The sequence below is a fragment of the Salmo salar genome, chromosome ssa29 (assembly GCF_905237065.1).
Source record: "Salmo salar chromosome ssa29, Ssal_v3.1, whole genome shotgun sequence".
Lineage (NCBI taxonomy): Eukaryota > Metazoa > Chordata > Actinopteri > Salmoniformes > Salmonidae > Salmo > Salmo salar.
Genome location: NC_059470.1, coordinates 5,431,786 through 5,450,378, shown reverse-complemented (window position 1 = coordinate 5,450,378; position 18,593 = coordinate 5,431,786). Strand labels below are relative to the sequence as shown.

General features: G+C 42.5%; 1 protein-coding gene across 3 annotated transcripts in view; it reads left to right on the top strand.

Moving 5' to 3' along the window:
* Positions 1-18,593, top strand: part of LOC106590054 (cadherin-10) — a 46,671-nt gene that overhangs the window by 7,773 nt on the left and 20,305 nt on the right. The window contains exon 1 of one of the 3 annotated variants that reach the window (XM_014180564.2): positions 3,209-3,361. The exons of the other annotated variants lie outside the window; for them this stretch is intronic. The gene's annotated coding sequence lies outside the window, so the exon portion shown is untranslated. Of the gene's footprint in view, positions 1-3,208; positions 3,362-18,593 lie in introns of those variants that run through there. 3 annotated transcript variants of the gene reach the window in all.

Genomic DNA, 18,593 nt, shown 5'->3' with positions numbered 1-18,593 from the left:
ACAACAAAGTTGGTTATAAATGAGGGAAAAAATTAAGAATCGTCACTCAAATTAGCCATTTAACATGACACATAGAGGGGGAATAGATGTTCCATATACGACAGACAACTTAACCAAATCAAGTCATGAGGCAGACATAACGGCTAGACAAAATAACTGACCCAGTCCCTCACATCGCCAAGGGCTTGAGAGCCTCCTCTGTCATGATGACACAGCTCTTCAACTGACAGAGGCTTGTGTTAGTCAGTCAGGGACCAGATAAGAACGCATAAAAGTGGAAATATTTCTCAGAGCTATAACCCCCCACTTTAGATCAAAGGAGTGACGTGTCAAGCCACCAGTGTTAGTGTTAACACAGAGGCAGCTAGTCGCAGTGTTAGAGACGACGTTACAGTTATCATCCTAAGGGAGGGGAACGAGGTGACTGTCGACAGCCAATTTTCTCAGAGGAAGCTGGCTTTCATCACCTGCCTCATCCTCAGGAGTAAACAAGTGTCACGGTACAGGGTGGAGTAGGAGGATATGACTACCAGTTTGGCAGATAGCATCGTCCTGACGCGTTGGAGACAGGGGAACAACAAGAAGACAAAGATGGAGAGAAAATAATGAATCAATCAAGTCAGGCCAATGAAATTTCACTTCACAGAATTTTGCCTTTCTTCCTGACTCTGATGATCTCTGGCTGGTACACTGGCAAGTTTCTTTGCATGACAGCAATCACATGTGCTGGCTCTTGACTCACCCGGTGTCCAATATCATTCACAATTAAACTGTCAGAATGACATGAGGTCTCAATAAATAAAGTTGGTGAAAAAACAAAGCCCACATGCTGGCTTTACTGGGGAAGCTAATAGTGATCGCTACCTCTAATTCCATCAGCTTCACTCACTGGAGTTGGTGTCTGTGATGAAAATGTGGTGAAAAGCCTGGGCCGATGGACAGGCACTTAAAGTCCCAGGACCAAGCCATCAGGTCTTTCTCATGAAGATAATTTCATTACATTTACAGTGAACTGTGTGAGGGTTTATTTATTTCACATCCAATCAAGTCCCCTATCCACCACCCCTCTCCCTAAACCCACATACAGCTACAGTATCTTCCTCCTCTCCACTGGCGTAGCGGAAACCCCCTCAGCCCCCACAAGGTGGGGGGACCCACCGACTCTGTCTAAATTGTAATATAATTTTGTATAAATAACTTTGACAGTAACCCTCCTTTTAAATGTCCATATGTAGCAAGGAAACTGTTTGTTTTGTCCAATATAGATGGGTACAATATATACTGCAAAAAAAATAAAAGGGAACACTTAAACAACACATCCTAGATCTGAATGAAAGAAATAATCTTATTAAATACTTTATTCTTTACATAGTTGAAGGTGCTGACAACAAAATCACACAAAAATAATCAATGGAAATCCAATTTATCAACCCATGGAGGTCTGGATTTGGAGTCACACTCAAAATTAAAGTGGAAAACCACACTACAGGCTGATCCAACTTTGATGTAATGTCCTTAGAACAAGTCAAAATGAGGCTCAGTAGTGTGTGTGGCCTCCACGTGCCTGTATGACCCTCTACAATGCCTGGGCATGCTCCTGATGAGGTGGCAGATGATCTCCTGAGGGATCTCCTCCCAGACCTGGACTAAAGCATCTGCCAACTCCTGGACAGTCTGTGGTGCAACGTGGCGTTGGTGGATGGAGCGAGACATGATGTCCCAGATGTGCTCAATTGGATTCAGGTCTGGGGAACGGGCGGGCCAGTCCATAGCATCAATGCCTTCCTCTTGCAGGAACTGCTGACACAGTCCAGCCACATGAGGTCTAGCATTGTCTTGCATTAGGAGGAACCCAGGGCCAACCGCACCAGCATATGGTCTCACAAGGGGTCTGAGGATCTCATCTTGGTACCTAATGGCAGTCAGGCTACCTCTGGCGAGCACATGGAGGGCTGTGCGGCCCCCAAAGAAATGCCACCCCACACCATGACTGACCCACCGCCAAACCGGTCATGCTGGAGGATGTTGCAGGCAGCAGAACGTTCTCCACGGCGTCTCCATACTCTGTCACGTCTTTCACGTGCTCAGTGTAAACCTGCTTTCATCTGTGAAGAGCACAGGGCGCCAGTGGCGAATTTGCCAATCTTGGTGTTCTCTGGCAAATGCCAAACGTCCTGCACGGTGTTGGGCTGTAAGCACAACCCCCACCTGTGAATGTCGGGCCCTCATACCACCCTCATGGAGTCTGTTTCTGACCGTTTGAGCAGACACATGCACATTTGTGGCCTGCTGGAGGTCATTTTGCAGGGCTCTGGCAGTGCTCCTCCTTGCACAAAGGCGGAGGTAGCGGTCCTGCTGCTGGGTTGTTGCCCTCCTACGACCTCCTCCACGTCTCCTGATGTACTGGCCTGTCTCCTGGTAGCGCCTCCATGCTCTAGACACTACGCTGACAGACACAGCAAACCTTCTTGCCACAGCTCGCATTGATGTGCCATCCTGGATGAGCTGCACTACCTGAGCCACTTGTGTGGGTTGTAGACTCCGTCTCATGCTACCACTAGAGTGAAAGCACCGCCAGCATTCAAAAGTGACCAAAACATCAGCCAGGAAGCATAGGAACTGAGAAGTGGTCTGTGGTCCCCACCTACAGAACCACTCCTTTATTGGGGATGTCTTGCTAATTGCCTATAATTTCCACCTGTTGTCTATTCCATTTGCACAACAGCATGTGAAATTTTTTGTCAATCAGTGTTGCTTCCTAAGTGGACAGTTTGATTTCACAGAAGTGTGATTGACTTGGAGTTACATTGTGTTGTTTAAGTGTTCCCTTTATTTTTTTGAGCAGTGTAGTTTAATGCATCCAATTAGCCTATTTCTCAGCTGCGCCAACAGCAGACTGCCTCAGCCTCATCATATAATTTGGCTATCAAGTTTTAAAAAAGTTAGGTGAATAAGGTCGGAGAGTGAGCTCATTGTTAAAGATGGACAAACAAAAGGCAAGACCAAGTGGTGCATGAAAATGCAGCAAAAATGCTTTATCTGATCAAGCTTGTGCCAATTACAGAAGATATCCACATCAGCAAATCTACCACCTCGTCCTCGACTGACGAAACACCATCGCAGGTAGAAGCTAGTAGGCCTACTTATGTAGCAGCTACCACTAGCAACCTCCCATTCCTGACAGACCTCACTGCCCGGGACTGGCAATGACAGTGGCCTTGCTCCTCCTCTTCTTACTCCCCTCGAGAATAGTGACAGTTCCTCTAGTGAGAGTGCCGGCCCTCTTTCTCCTGCTCCTTCTCTCCCAGAAAACCAAGACCCAGCGGCACTCATGAGAGCGACCCCACTTCTGTGAACACTGGTAAGCCTATAAGTAATTAGACGGAAAAACCTGACAGTGTGGAGTCTGAGTTCCAATGTGTAATATAAATAGGCTACCAGCTAAATACTGTATATAGCTATAGATAGGCTAGTAGGTTAGACTGCATTGTCGGCATAATGAAGAGACACCAGTGTTCTCTCAGTTGAGTTTTGTCTATCAGCCGGTGTAAAATCTTTAAATGTGGGAAGATAAATAATTATGTTATTGTTTCGGTTTGTTGAGAACTCGTTTCTTCAGCTTTCATGGTACTATTGTGATTTACCAGAACAATATTGGTACATTTTAGGAGCAGGTTTACCTAAACACTGGATCAATCTGGTATCTTATCATGGTGTAGGCAGTCTCAATACACAACTCAGACGTTTAGGGCTCATCATAGATGTACATCATATAAAAGATTATGCTGGTGCATGGTGCAGGAGTGAGTGGAACTGTTCATGATGCTGAAATGGCTTCTCTTCTCGGTGAACTTTACAGTGCGAATGGCCCAAATTCACAAAGTGTCTCAGGGTAGTGCTAATCTAAGATCAGTTATTAATGATTACATGAAAAGGGATGCCCTGATCCTAAATCAGCACTCCTACTCTGCAAAACTTTATGAACATTGGCCCAGGTGTGTACTTGTCAGAAAACTCCACTGCATGTGCCTCTTGGAGTTGTTTATTCACTATCACCTGATCTTCAGCAAGCCATTTCAGACTGCCACTAGCATGAGTGAGAGTATTTAACGAGCCAAGCCCTCGTGGAGGGAGGCCTACTTCTTCAGTATGGCTCTGAAGTGTGAACACTTGCAATGTAATCAGACGTCTTTTGTGTCTGGAGTTTCTTTCTGTAGGGGTGCAGTGACCCACATCACATTCAGTTCCATCCAAGCTATGCATGTGAACAAAACCCCTTTAACCTCGTGGTAGTGTGTGATGCTTTGTGTATGTAATCAAATGCTGCCGGTCTTCATTTCCCACTACAGTGTCTTCCCGAATTCAGTTTCTGCTGTTCATTAAAAAAAAGGAACAATCTGAAATAACACTACTGAATGTGTATAATCCCCGAGTACATCAACGTGAATTTATGTCCAAGATAATACACTAAAGAAAAGTATAAATGCAACATGCAACAATTTCTAAGATTTTACTGAGTTACAGTTCATATAAGTAAATCAGTCAACTGAAATACATTCATTAGGCCATAATCTATGGATTTCACATGACTGGCAATACAGATATGCATCTGTTGGTCACATACCTTAAAATAAACAATAGGGGTGTGGATCAGAAAACCAGTCAGTATCTGGTGTGACCACCATTTGCCTCATGCAACGTGACATCTCCTTCGCATAGAGTTGATCTGGCTGTTGATTGTGGACTGTGGAATGTTGTCCAACTCCTCTTCAATGGATGTGCGAAGTTGCTGGATTTTGCCGGGAACTGGAACAAGCTGTCGTACAGGTCGATCCAGAGCATTCCAAACATGCTCAATGGGTGACATGTCTAGTGAGTATGCAGCCTATTGAAGAACTGAGACATTTTCAGTGTCCAGGAATTGAGTACATATCCTTACGACATGGGGCTGTACATGCTAAAACATGAGGTGAAAGTGGCGGATGAATGACACGACAATGGGCCTCAGGATCTCGTCTCGGTATCTCTGTGCATTCAAATTGCCTTTGATAAAATGCATTTGTGTTTGTTGCCTGTAGCTTATGCCTGCCCATACCATAACCCCACTGCCACCATGGGCACTTGTTTACAACGCTGACATCAGCAAACCGCTCACACGACGGTACAGTTGAAACCGGGATTCATTCCTGAAGAGCACACTTCTCCAGTGTGTCAGTGGCCATCAAAGATTATAATTTACTCACTGAAGTTGGTTACAATGCCAAACTGCAATCAGGTGAAGACCCTGGTGAGTACAACGAGCACACAGATGAGCTTCCCTGAGACGATTTCTGACAGTTTGTGTAAGAATTCTACGGTTGTGCAAACCCACAGTTTCATCAGCTGTCTGGGTGGCTTGTCTCAGATCATCCTGCAAGGGAAGAAGCTGGATGTGGAGGTCCTGGGCTGGCGTGGTTACACGTGGTCTGCGGTTGTGAGGCCGGTTGGACATACTGCTAAATTCTCTAAAACAATGTTAGAGGTGGCTTACGGTAGAAAAATCAAGATTCAATTCTCTTGTGGACATTCCTGCAGTCAGCATGCCAATTGTACACTCCCTTAAAACTTGAGACATCTGTGGCATTGTGTTGTGTGACAAAACTGCACATTTTAGAGTGACATTTTATTGTCCCCAGCACAAGTTGTACCTTTGTAAAGATCATGAGGTTTAATCAGCTTCTTGATATGCCACACCTGTCATGTGGATGGATTATCTTGGCAAATGAGAAATGCTCACTAACAGGTACAGTATATAAGCAAATTTGAGCATAACATTTGAAAGAATTTAACTTTGTGTGTATGGGACATTTCTGGGACCTTTTATTTCAGCTCATAAAAAAATGTGACTAACACTTTACATGTTGCATTTATATTTTTGTTCAGTATAGGTTAAGGACTAAGGGCTTTCCAGCACTCCAGTGTGAGAGGAAAATATTTTGGGTATCTCAGATTGTTCTGGCAATTCTCACATAGTAACTTCATTGGGAGGAAGGATGTTTAATATGTTTATATATTTGTATCACAAACCTTTTTTGTAATGAAAAACATGATAAAATGTTCCTTTTTTACTTATACATGCCTCCTTAACTTTTAAGAAGGGCCACCTATTAATTGAAATGCATTCCAGGTGACTACCTCATGAAGCTGGTTGAGAGAATGCAAAGCGTGTGCGAAGCTGTCATCAAGGCAAAGGGTGGCTACTTTGAAGAATCTCAAACTGTTGCCATGCACCTGCAATAAGATTGCTCAGATGTGCGAGTGCCTTTTGAATTAAGAATCTCAAATATAAAATGTATTTTGATTTGTTTAATACTTTGGTTACTACATGATTCCATGTGTTATTTCATAGTTTTCATGTCTTCACTATTATTCTACAATGTAGAACATAGTAAAAATAAAGAAAAACCCAAACGTTTGTCTCAACTGTATGTTGAGGTGGATGATGTTTGGATGAGTAAACAATCCATGGAAAAATAGATGTATGTGTATTGGAATGTCATCCTTTCTAATATAAGCAAGTGACTGTTGCATATTATGAACCTGCTTGTTATCATTACTTACAGTATTTATTATCACAGATGTTCAAACCAACATCAGTGGAAAGAGAAAGAGACAGAGAGAGAGAGAGAGAGAGAAAGAGAGGGAGCATAATTATTCTGTATCCGTTCAGGGCTCTATTTTCCTATCTCCCCTCTGCAGCACTAAGCAATGCTCACTACAGACCTGACAAGAATTGCCAATGATTTTTCTACTTTACTGGCTATTCCTCTGTGCTTGTGCAAGGGGATTTAAGTCATCAAATGCTCCTCTGTCAAAGGCTCATTTTGTGCAACAACAACTTTAGAAAAGAGAACCACCAAGCCTTACTTATAATACCGTATGTTTCCTAGTTACTTGTGCTCACCTTGAATCCTCAAGAATGCATCGCTATTGAATTAAAACTATTCTATGTTGGTACCAAATTCATTAAACAATACTGCATTTCTGAAGAACAAGATCATAGAAACTACAGTCTTTCTATATACAGTAGCCTATGCGGGGCATTAGGTCATAAGTAATGCATAGCATAACAAGTTATATACGTTTATGTTACTTAATTTACTCATGGATCCATGGATTGAATCTATCCCACTACATGAATTCATAATACTGCATGAATCACTGCATGAATCGACACCATACTGTTTCATGAATGGATTGTGTAATACTGCATGAATCACCTCTATAATACCTAATGAATCAACTCTAAAAACACTGCATGAATCGACTCCATACTGATGCATGAATTGACTCAATAATACTGCATGAATCCATGAAGAACAGGGGTCTCAACTAACCTGTACCCAAAGGGGTCTCAACTAACCTGTACCCTCAACTAACCTGTACCCTAATCTGTACCCATTGACTTGGTACCGGTACCCCCTGTATATTGCTTCATTATTGTTATTTTATTGTGTTACTTTATTTTCTTAAAACTGCATTGTTGGTGAAGGCCTTGTAAGTAAGCATTTCACGGTAAGGTCTACACCTGTTGTATTCGGCGCATGTGACAAATAAAATTTGATTTGATTATATTGTTTACCCCATACTAGTGTGCCAGCATGCCAAATATCCATATGGTTTGTGAAGTTGTCCATAAGCGGACCTCCAATAATTACCTTTTAGTGTTTACCATTGGAGCGTGTTGTGTACTTTCTGACTTTTTTAATTCAATAATTGCAAGACTGTGTACAGTACATCCCTTAGGCCTGTGTTGTCTGAGGATTGTCAAACTCCAATTAGCTGGCAGACCTGACAGTATGGCTCCACAGTATGGAGTTCCCTCTTCACCTCCCTTTGATGGTCTCCTCTTTGTTTTCTTCCTGTCAGTTCTCTCTTTATGGGATTAACGACTGAGTCTGAGAAGCATAGACTATGTCCCAAATGGTACCCTATTCCCTCTATAGTACAGTACTTTTGACCAGGGCCTATAGGAAACAGGGTGCCATTTGGGACACAGCCATACTGCAGGAATCATCAGAGGAATGTGCAGTGTGAACGGAAAAGACACAGGGTAAAATTAGTAATATGAATGCATTTTAGGAGCAGCTACAGATGTAGGATGTTAATTTGAGCCAGAATGATACATTTAGAAAACAATCCTGCAGTAACAGGAAATATACTGTATTAAGTATATTATAATTTATGATTGTTTTTGCTGTTGGGGTTCATACATTTTTCGTTAAGGCAAATCAAGTCTCACATTTTAAAGTCTAAATAACAAAAAAATTCCCAGCAACAAAAAGTGATCAAATTAAGATCCTACATCTGTGCTGTACATTTTATGTTGAAATTATTATATTGACTTCATCATATTCTTAAATGTTCAGCAATGAACATCATGAGTAATACTATTTACAGACTGTAGCTGGGTCATTCCAACAATTCTGTACCTTTTGAAAAATGTAACTTTGTCAAGAAAAACATTGATTTCAACTCACATTCTGTCATAAAGAGCTAATGTTCAACAGTTTTTTTCCATATTTAGAGGTTAAAGAAATTGACTATAATAAGTGCCTATGAAGTGCCAATTAAAGTAACAGTGTTGACATTTTCATCTTAAAATAGCCATAAATCCCTTTATGACAGGATGAATGGAAGGTTGCTGTGTGTAATAGGGAGTGGCAGTTGAATGCAAGCTTTACAATTTAATTTAATTGTCTATCTATTGGTAACAGGGTTGACGTTATGCTCTACCCGCTCAGTTTTACACCACAAAACACCAGATAATTGCCAAAAAGAGAAGAACCAACTCACCTGCTTTTACACTATGATTTGATTATTAGATGTTCAATATATGTACACTGCTCAAAAAAATAAAGGGAACACTTAAACAACACAATGTAACTCCAAGTCAATCACACTTCTGTGAAATCAAACTGTCCACTTAGGAAGCAACACTGATTGACAATAAAATTCACATGCTGTTGTGCAAATGGAATAGACAACAGGTGGAAATTATAGGCAATTAGCAAGACACCCCCAATAAAGGAGTGGTTCTGCAGGGGGTGACCACAGACCACTTCTCAGTTCCTATGCTTCCTGGCTGATGTTTTGGTCACTTTTGAATGCTGGCGGTGCTTTAAAATCTAGTGGTAGCATGAGACGGAGTCTACAACCCACACAAGTGGCTCAGGTAGTGCAGCTCATCCAGGATGGCACATCAATGCGAGCTGTGGCAAGAAGGTTTGCTGTGTCTGTCAGCGTAGTGTCCAGAGCATGGAGGCGCTACCAGGAGACAGGCCAGCACATCAGGAGACGTGGAGGAGGTCGTAGGAGGGCAACAACCCAGCAGCAGGACCGCTACCTCCGCCTTTGTGCAAGGAGGAGCAGGAGAAGCACTGCCAGAGCCCTGCAAAATGACCTCCAGCAGGCCACAAATGTGCATGTGTCTGCTCAAACGGTCAGAAACAGACTCCATGAGGGTGGTATGAGGGCCCGACGTCCACAGGTGGGGGTTGTGCTTACAGCCCAACACCGTGCAGGACGTTTGGCATTTGCCAAAGAACACCAAGATTGGCAAATTCGCCACTGGCGCCCTGTGCTCTTCACAAATGAAAGCAGGTTCACACTGAGCACGTGAAAGACGTGACAGAGTCTGGAGACGCCGTGAAGAACGTTCTGCTGCCTGCAACATCCTCCAGCATGACCGGTTTGGCGGTGGGTCAGTCATGGTGTGGGGTGGCATTTCTTTGGGGGCCGCACAGCCCTCCATGTGCTCGCCAGAGGTAGCCTGACTGCCATTAGGTACCAAGATGAGATCCTCAGACCCCTTGTGAGACCATATGCTGGTGCGGTTGGCCCTGGGTTCCTCCTAATGCAAGACAATGCTAGACCTCATGTGGCTGGACTGTGTCAGCAGTTCCTGCAAGAGGAAGGCATTGATGCTATGGACCGGCCCGCCTGTTCCCCAGACCTGAATCCAATTGAGCACATCTGGGACATCATGTCTCGCTCCATCCACCAACGCCACGTTGCACCACAGACTGTCCAGGAGTTTAGTCCAGGTCTGGGAGGAGATCCCTCAGGAGACCATCCGCCACCTCATCAGGAGCATGCCCAGGCGTTGTAGGGAGGTCATACAGGCACGTGGAGGCCACACACACTGCTGAGCCTCATTTTGACTTGTTTTAAGGACATTACATCAAAGTTGGATCAGCCTGTAGTGTGGTTTTCCACTTTAATTTTGAGTGTGACTCCAAATCCAGACCTCCATGGGTTGATAAATTGGATTTCCATGGATTATTTTTGTGTGATTTTGTTGTCAGCACATTCAACTATGTAAAGAAAAAAGTATTTAATAAGATTATTTCTTTCATTCAGATCTAGGATGTGTTGTTTAAGTGTTCCCTTAATTTTTTTGAGCAGTATATTTAAAAAAATTCTAATTTTGGAATAGTTTCAACATAAAACGAGAGTTTATTCAAGTAACAGGGTTGACCTTAAAATGAGGGACAGATGTAAATGAGTGACTGCATGAAAAAAAGAATCTTCAGAAATGACTTTGTCAAAACAACAAAATAATTACATGATGGTGAAAACATAGAACATTTTTGGGGAAGCCCATTCCGCCATCAAATGACCAAATCACGCTCTTGAGGCCTCATGGGTGGAATGTTATTAACATTGTTCTTTATTTCCTAATTATTATTATTTTTATTTTGTATTTTCTTTATCCCATGTCTCTATGTGAAATTGTTTTGTTATATATCAGTCTTCTGTGATGTACATCAAGTGTCATATTGGGATGAAAACTCAGAAGGGAATACATTTCAACTCTATATCTGACATGGTACAGGTGTCCTCTTTATGTAAATCCATAACCATGTGTGTGAGGTGTATACCTTTTTTTAAAGTAGATTTGTTTAAGACTACCAAGAAACACTCTGTGTGACTCTGATTTATCCCACTGCAGTAAAATGTTTTAAGTGGGTTAAAATCTTCCTAGAAGTTACAGATGTGCACTGAGGGAAAATGATGAATTTTGGCACTGAAGCAAGTCTTTATTCATATTAAAAATAAGAGGTGTTGAATTCTTCACGTGGTCTCTATTAAAGGGCACTTACTTTAATATTTCAGGCTATTAAAATTCAATATTGGTGCACAATTTCTACTTACAATATCTTTAGGGAACGACCCAGCTGTATTCATAGTCAGCATCCCAAATGGCACCTTATTCCCTATATAGTGCATTAATATTGACCAGGGCCAAGCACCAAATATGGAATAGGGTGCCATTCGAGACATAACCATAGTTGGGTCACAGTGTGCATCCATTTCTTCCCCAAGTTGCATTGTTGTTGATCCCAGTTTTCAGATTACAGAAGATACAGTGGCTTGCGAAAGTATTCACCCCCCTTGGCTTTTTTCCTATTTTGTTGCCATACAACCTGGAATTAAAATGTTTTTTGGGGGGTTTGAATTTGATTTACACAACATGCCTACTACTTTGAAGATGCAAAATGTGTTTTTTTACTATAAAACAAGAAATAGAAATAACAAAAAAACAGAAGAATTTGAGCGTGCATAACTATTCACCCCCCCCCCCCTTTTTGCAGCAATTACAGCTGCAAGTCTCTTGGGGTATGTCTCTATAAGCTTGGAACATGTAGCCACTGGGATTTTTTCCCATTCTTCAAGGCAAAACTGCTCCAGCTCCTTCAACTTCGATGGGTTCCGCTGGGGTACAGCAAACTTTAAGTCATACCACAGATTCTCAATTGGATTGAGGTCTGGGCTATGACTAGGCCATTCCAAGACATTTAAATGGTTCCTCTTAAACCACTTGAGTGTTGCTTTAGCAGTATGCTTAGGGTCATTGTCCTGCTGGAAGGTGAACCTCCGTCCCAGTCTCAAATCTCTGGATACTGAAACAGGTTTCCCTCAAGAATTTCCCAGTATTTAGTGCCATCATTTCTTCAATTCTGACCAGTTTCCCAGTCCCTGCCGATGAAAAACATCCCCACAGCATGATGCTGCCACCACCATGCTTCACTGTGGGGATGGTGTTCTTGGGGTCATATGAGGTGTTGGGTTTGCGTCAGACATAGCATTTTCTTTAATGGCCAAAAAGCTAAATTTTAGTCTCATTTGACCAGAGTACCTTCTTCCATATGTTTGGGGAGTCTCCCAAATGCCTTTTGTCGAACACCAAATGTGTTAAGCAATGGATTTTTTTCTGCCACTCTTCCATAAAGCCCAGCTCTGTGGAGTGGACGGCTTTAAGTGGTCCTATGGACAGATATGCCAATCTCCGCTGTGGAGCTTTGCAGCTCCTTCAGGGTTATCTTTGGTCTCTTTGTTGCCTCTCTGATTAATGCCCTCCTTGCCTGTGACATGAGTGTTGGTGGGCGGCCCTCTCTTGGCAGGTTTGTTGTTGTGCCATATTCTTTCAATTTTTTATAATGGATCTAATGGTGCTCTGTGGGATGTTCAATGTTTCTGATATTTTTTTATAACTCAAATCTGATCTGTACTTCTCCACAACTTTGTCCCTGACCTGTTTGGAGAGGTCCTTGGTCTTCATGGTGCCGCTTGCTTGGTCATGCCCCTTGCATAGTGGTGTTGCAGACTCTGGGGACTTTCAGAGCAGGTGTATATATTTTGAGATCATGTGACACTTAGATTGCACACAGGTGGACTTTATTTAACTAATTATGTGACTTCTGAAGGTAATTGGTTGCACCAGCTCTTATTTAGTGGCTTCGTAGCAAAGCGGGTGAATACATATGCACACACCATTTTTCCAGTTATCTTTTTTGTATAATATTTTTAAACATGTTCTTTTTTTCATTTCACTTCTCCAATTTGGACTATTTTGTGTATGTCCATTACATGAAATCCAAATAAAAAATATATTTAAATTACAGGTTGTAATGCAACAAAATAGTAAAAACACCAAGGGGATGAATACTTTTGCAAGGCACTGTAATTAGTTTCTCCCTGAGTAGGTTGATATTAATATTCATGAATAGTATGATGTTGATGCTGTGTCCATCACTGCTTGTCATTTAGGATACGAGGGCCCAAGAGATATAGAGCTAAATATAAGCCTCTTACACTATTATCAACAGTGCAGTAATGAGCTTCAAGCCAGTCACTCACCATACTTGCTTGAGGTAATGCTACTTTCTTTCAAGACGATGAATAGTACAGAAAGAGGCACTTTGTTGCCCCTATTTCTTTCCATGAAATGATTGCATTTTCATGTCTCCGGGTCTTGTAGGCTGCTTGCATTGATTGATTGTGGTTTACATTGAACATCAAAATCAATATCCGGTGGCTATTTTTGTGTCTATTGTCAGATGAGATTTAAGTGGACGCCCTGCTGAGGTAGTAGGGTATAGGGACACATGCAGGTGCACGTTGTCAAAAATAGGACAGAGTCACACATCCATGTACATGTGCCTCTTTCTTAATATGGACACCATACAGGTCTTCCTCTGTGGCACATGGAAGAGGTAAATGCTAGTAGTATGGCTCTTTACAGCTTTGGTTGCTTTCCAATTATCTCTCCTTTCCCCCTGAAGTGTGTACTTGATCATTTCCCTTCATAGATTTGAAAGGTAATGACTGGTACATGGAAACACCTTCTAGCCCATGCCTACACCAATCCAATGTTTTTAAATGTGTGGGGAGTCGTAGTGAAAGCGTGCACAATTCAGAAGGAAGGAGAGATTATAGGGATGCAACCTTGGTGTCTTTCCCAGAGAGGCTTTATCCTCCGTATTGGCAGTGGTGGAAAAAGTACCCAATTGTCATACTTGTGTAAAAGCATAGATAGATACCTTAATAGAAAGTTACTCAAGTAAAAGTGAAAGTCAACCAGTAAAATACTACTTGAGTAAAAGTCTAAAAGTATTTGGTTTAAAATATACTTAAGTATCAAAAGTAAAAGTAAAATAATAAATAATTAAAAATTCCTTATATTGAGCAGACGGAACAATTTTCTTGTTTTTAAAATGTATGGATTGCTAGGGCCACACTCCAACAATCAGACATTATTTACAAAATATGCATTTGTGTTTAGTGAGTCCGCCAGGACAGAGGCACTAGGGATGACCATGTGTTCTCTTGATAAGTGCGTGCATTTAACCATTTTCCTGTCCTGCTAAGCATTCAAAATGTAACGAGTACTTTTGGTTGTCAGGGAATGTATGGAGTAAAAGGTACAATATTTTCTATCGGAATGTAGTGAAGTGAAAGTAAAATTTCTCAAAAATAGTAATAGTAATGTAAAGTACACATACCCCAAAAAACTACTTAAGTAGTACTATAAAGTGTTTTCACTTAAGTACTTTACACCACTGCCTATAGGTGCTGTGTATTCTGTCCCTTGACATTATCGGTTACGGAGGTGTTGGATATTATCAAAGGAGCTTCAGGTCATTTATGCCTATATATTTCAGAGTTTTCCTCATGGAGGAAAAAAGTGATCAAATCAAATCACATTTTATTTGTCACGTGCGCCGAATACAACAGGTGTAGACCTTACCGTGAAATTCTTAATTACAAGCCCTTAACCAACAATGCAGTTCAAGAAATAGAGTTAAGAAAAGATTTACTAAATAAACTAAAGTAACACAATAAAATTACATAACAATAACTAGGCTATATACATGGGATACCGGTACCGAGTCAAGTTGCGGGGATACAGGTTAGTCTAGGTAATTTGTAAAGTGACTATGCATAGATAATAAACAGCGAGCAGCAGCCGTGTAAAAACAAATGGGGGGTCAATGTAAATAGTCCAGGTGACCATTTGATTCATTGTTCAGCAGTCTTATGGCTTGGGGGTAGAAGCTGTTAAGGAGCCTTTTGGTCCTAGACTTGGCACTCTACTGCTTGCCGTGCGATAGCAGAGAGAACAGTCTATGACTTGGGTGCCAGGAGTCTGACAATTTGTTGGGCCTTCCTCTGACACTGCCTAGTATATAGGTCCTGGATGTCAGAAAGCTTGGCCCCAGTGATGTACTGTGCCGTACGCACTACCCTCTGTAGCGCCTTATTGTCAGATGCCGAGCAGTTGCCATACCAGGCATTGATCCAAACGGTCAGGATGTTCTCGATGGTGCAGCTGTAGAACCTTTTGAGGATCTGGGGGGAAAGATTATGTTGTGCCCTCTTCACAACTGTCTTGTTGTGTTTGGACCATGATAGTTTGTTGGTGATGTAGACACCAAGGAACATGAAACTCTCGACCCGCTCCACTTCAGCCCCGTCTATGTTAATGGGGGCCTGTTTGGCCCTCCTTTTCCCATAGTCCACTGTCAGCTACTTTGTCTTACTGACATTGAGGGAGAGGTTGTTGTCCTGGCACCACACTGCCAGGTCTCTGACCTCCCTATAGGGTGTCTCATCGTTGTCGGTGATCAGGCCTACCACTGTTGTGTCGTCAGCAAACTTAATGATGGTGTTGGAGTCGTGTTTGGCCACACAGTCGTGGGTGAACATGGAGTACAGGAGGGGACAAAGCAGGCACCCCTGAGTGGCCCTAGTGTTGAGGATCAGAGTGGCAGATGTTTTGTTGCCCACCATTACCACTTGGGGGCGGCCTGTCAGGAAGTCCAGGATACAGTTGCAGAGGGAGGTGTTTAGTCCCTCTGTGGCTCAGTTGGTAGAGCATGTTGTTTGTAACACCAGCATGGTGTGTGCAACACCAGGGTTGTGGGTTCAATTCCCACGGGTGGCCAGTACAAAGAAAATGCATGAAATGAAATGTATGTATTCACTTCTGTAAGTCGCTCTGGATAAGAGTGTCTGCTAAATGACTAAAATGTAAAAAAATGTAAAATGTTAGTGATGAGCTTTGTGGGTACTATTGTGTTGAATGCTGACCTGTAGTAAATGAACAGCATTCTCACATAGGTGTTCCTTTTGTCCAGGTGGGAAAGGGCAGTGTGGAGTGCGATAGAGATTGTGTCATCTGTTGGGGTGGTATGCGAATTTTAGTTTCTGGCACGATGGTGTTGATGTGAGCCATGAGCAGCCTTTCAAAGCACTTCATGGCTACCGACGTGGGTGCTACGGGGCTGTAATCATTTAGGCAGGTTACCTTCGCTATCTTGGGCACAGGGCCTATGGTGGTCTGTTTGAAACATGTAGGTATTATAGCCTCAGTCAGGTAGAGGTTGAAAATTTCAGTGAAGACACTTGCCTGTTGGTCCACGCATGCATCCTGGTAATCCGTCTGGCCTCGCGGCTTTGTGAATGTTGACCTATTTAAAGGTCTTGTTCACGTCGGCTATGGAGAGCGTGAGCACACAGTTGTCCAGAACAGCTGGTGCTCTCAAGCATGCTTCAGTGTTGCTTGCCTCGAAGCGAGCATAAAAGGCATTTAGCTCGTCTGGTAGGCTTCCGTCACCGTGCAGCTTTCCCCTTGTAGTCTGTATTAGTTTCCACACCCTGCCACATCCGAAGAGCATCAGAGCCGGTGTTGTAGGATTCAATCTTAGTCCTGTATTTACGCTTTGCCTGTTTGATGGTTCGTCTGAGGGCATAGTGGGATTTCTTATAAGAGTACAGTTTAGTGTCCCTTTCCTTGAAAGCGGCAGCTCTAGCCTTCAGCTCAGTGCGGATGTTGCCTGTAATCCATGGCTTCTGGTTGGGATATGTACTTACAGTCACTGTGGGGATGACGTCATCAATGCACTAATTGATGAAGCCGGTAACTGAGGATGAATCCCGGAACATATGCCAGTCTGTGTAAGCAAAAAAACAATCCTGTAGCTGTAGAATCTGCTTCATCTGACCTCTTCCATATTGAGCGAGTCACTGGTACTTCCTGCTTTAGTTTTTGCTTGTAACAGGAATCAGGAGGATAGAATTATGGTCAAATTTGCCAAATGGAAGGCGAGGGAGAGCTTTGTATGCTGTATGCTTTCTATGCTCTGTGTGTGGAGTAAAAGTGGTCTAGAGTTTATTTTCTTCTGGTTGCACATGTGACATGCTGGTAGAAACTAGGTAAAGCGGATTTATGTTTGCCTGTATTAAAGTCCCTGGCCACTAGGAGCACCACTTCTGTATGAGCATTTTCTTGTTTGCTTATGGCCTTATACAGCTTGTTGACTGTGGTCTTAGTGCCAGCATCGGTTTGTGGTGGTAAATAGACGGCTACGAATAATATAGATGTGAACTCTCTTGGTAGATAGTGGGGTCTACAGCTTATCATGAGGCTTTCTACCTCAGACGAGCAATACCTCAAGACTTCTTTATTATTTGACATTGTGCACCAGCAGTTATTGACAAATAGACACACATCCCCGCCCCTCGTCTTACCAGACTTAGATGCTCTGTCCTACCAATGCACGGAGAAGCCGACCAGTTCTATATTATCCATGTCGTCGTTTAGCCATGTCTCGGTGAATCATAAGATATTGCAGTTTTTAATGTCCCGTGGGTAGGATAGTCTTAATCATATATCATCCAGTTTGTTTTCCAATGATTGCACGCTTTCCAATAATACGGAGGGTAGTGGTGGTCTACCTACTTGTCGGCAAATTCTTACAAGGCTCCCCACCCTCTTCCCCTCTTCTCTATATTTTCTTCAAATGGATGACGGGGATTTGGGCCTTGTCTCAACAAAGCAGTATATCCTTTGCGTTGGACTCCAGTTCAAGGTGAGTAATCACTGTTCTGATGTCCAGAAGCTGTTTTCGGTCATAAGAGACGGTAGTAGCAACATTATGTACAACATGAATTACAAACAATGCGAAAAAACAGACAAAGTAGCACAGTTGGTTAGGAGCCCGTAAAACTGCAGCCATCCACTCCGGCACCATTATCATCATAGCAGGTAGCATGAGTATGTTGCTGACATTTGGAAAAGATACCCTGCCTGCCACAGAGGATCCGTCCGAGGGTAACTTAGCTTCATGGTTAAGGCTTATGTTCCTCCTACGATGCCATGTTGTAATTGCCATCGATATGAAGATTTTGCGGCTGTGTTGGTGACAGTGTAAGACGTGGGAGGATTTTGTGGGAGAGAATCATCATTTTTTAAAACATGTCTGGCACTGTGGAAAGGTGCTCCAATTATGTTTTGGATCATGTGGAGGGTTATTGGGGAGGTATCAAGCATCCATTGAAGAACAATGGGCTGAGGTTGTGTAGAGTTCACACCATCAACTGTTCAGTATTGATGGCTATCTATGAAGTTTCATTGTATATATGTAGTGGTGTGGTGCTCACAGGGCCGGCTTACAATGTTCAATTTATTTAACCCATTCCTCTCACTTGAGATCTATCAATCAATCACTGACATTTCACTTCAACATTTGTCAGAAAGTGCTTAACAGTGCCCATCCTATACCCACAAAAAGCAAGCAGAAAGCACAGTGGCAAGGAAACACTTCCTAGAAGGAGGAAACCTCATGAAAACTCACTCAGAGGGGGAGGAGGGGGTCATCCATGCTGTAGGCCTACACAGTATGGTAACATGCAAGTGCAAAGGCCAGTATCTTTAAGAATGAAGTAACCATTCAGCTAAACAAATAGCCCATCAAATATGAAATAAA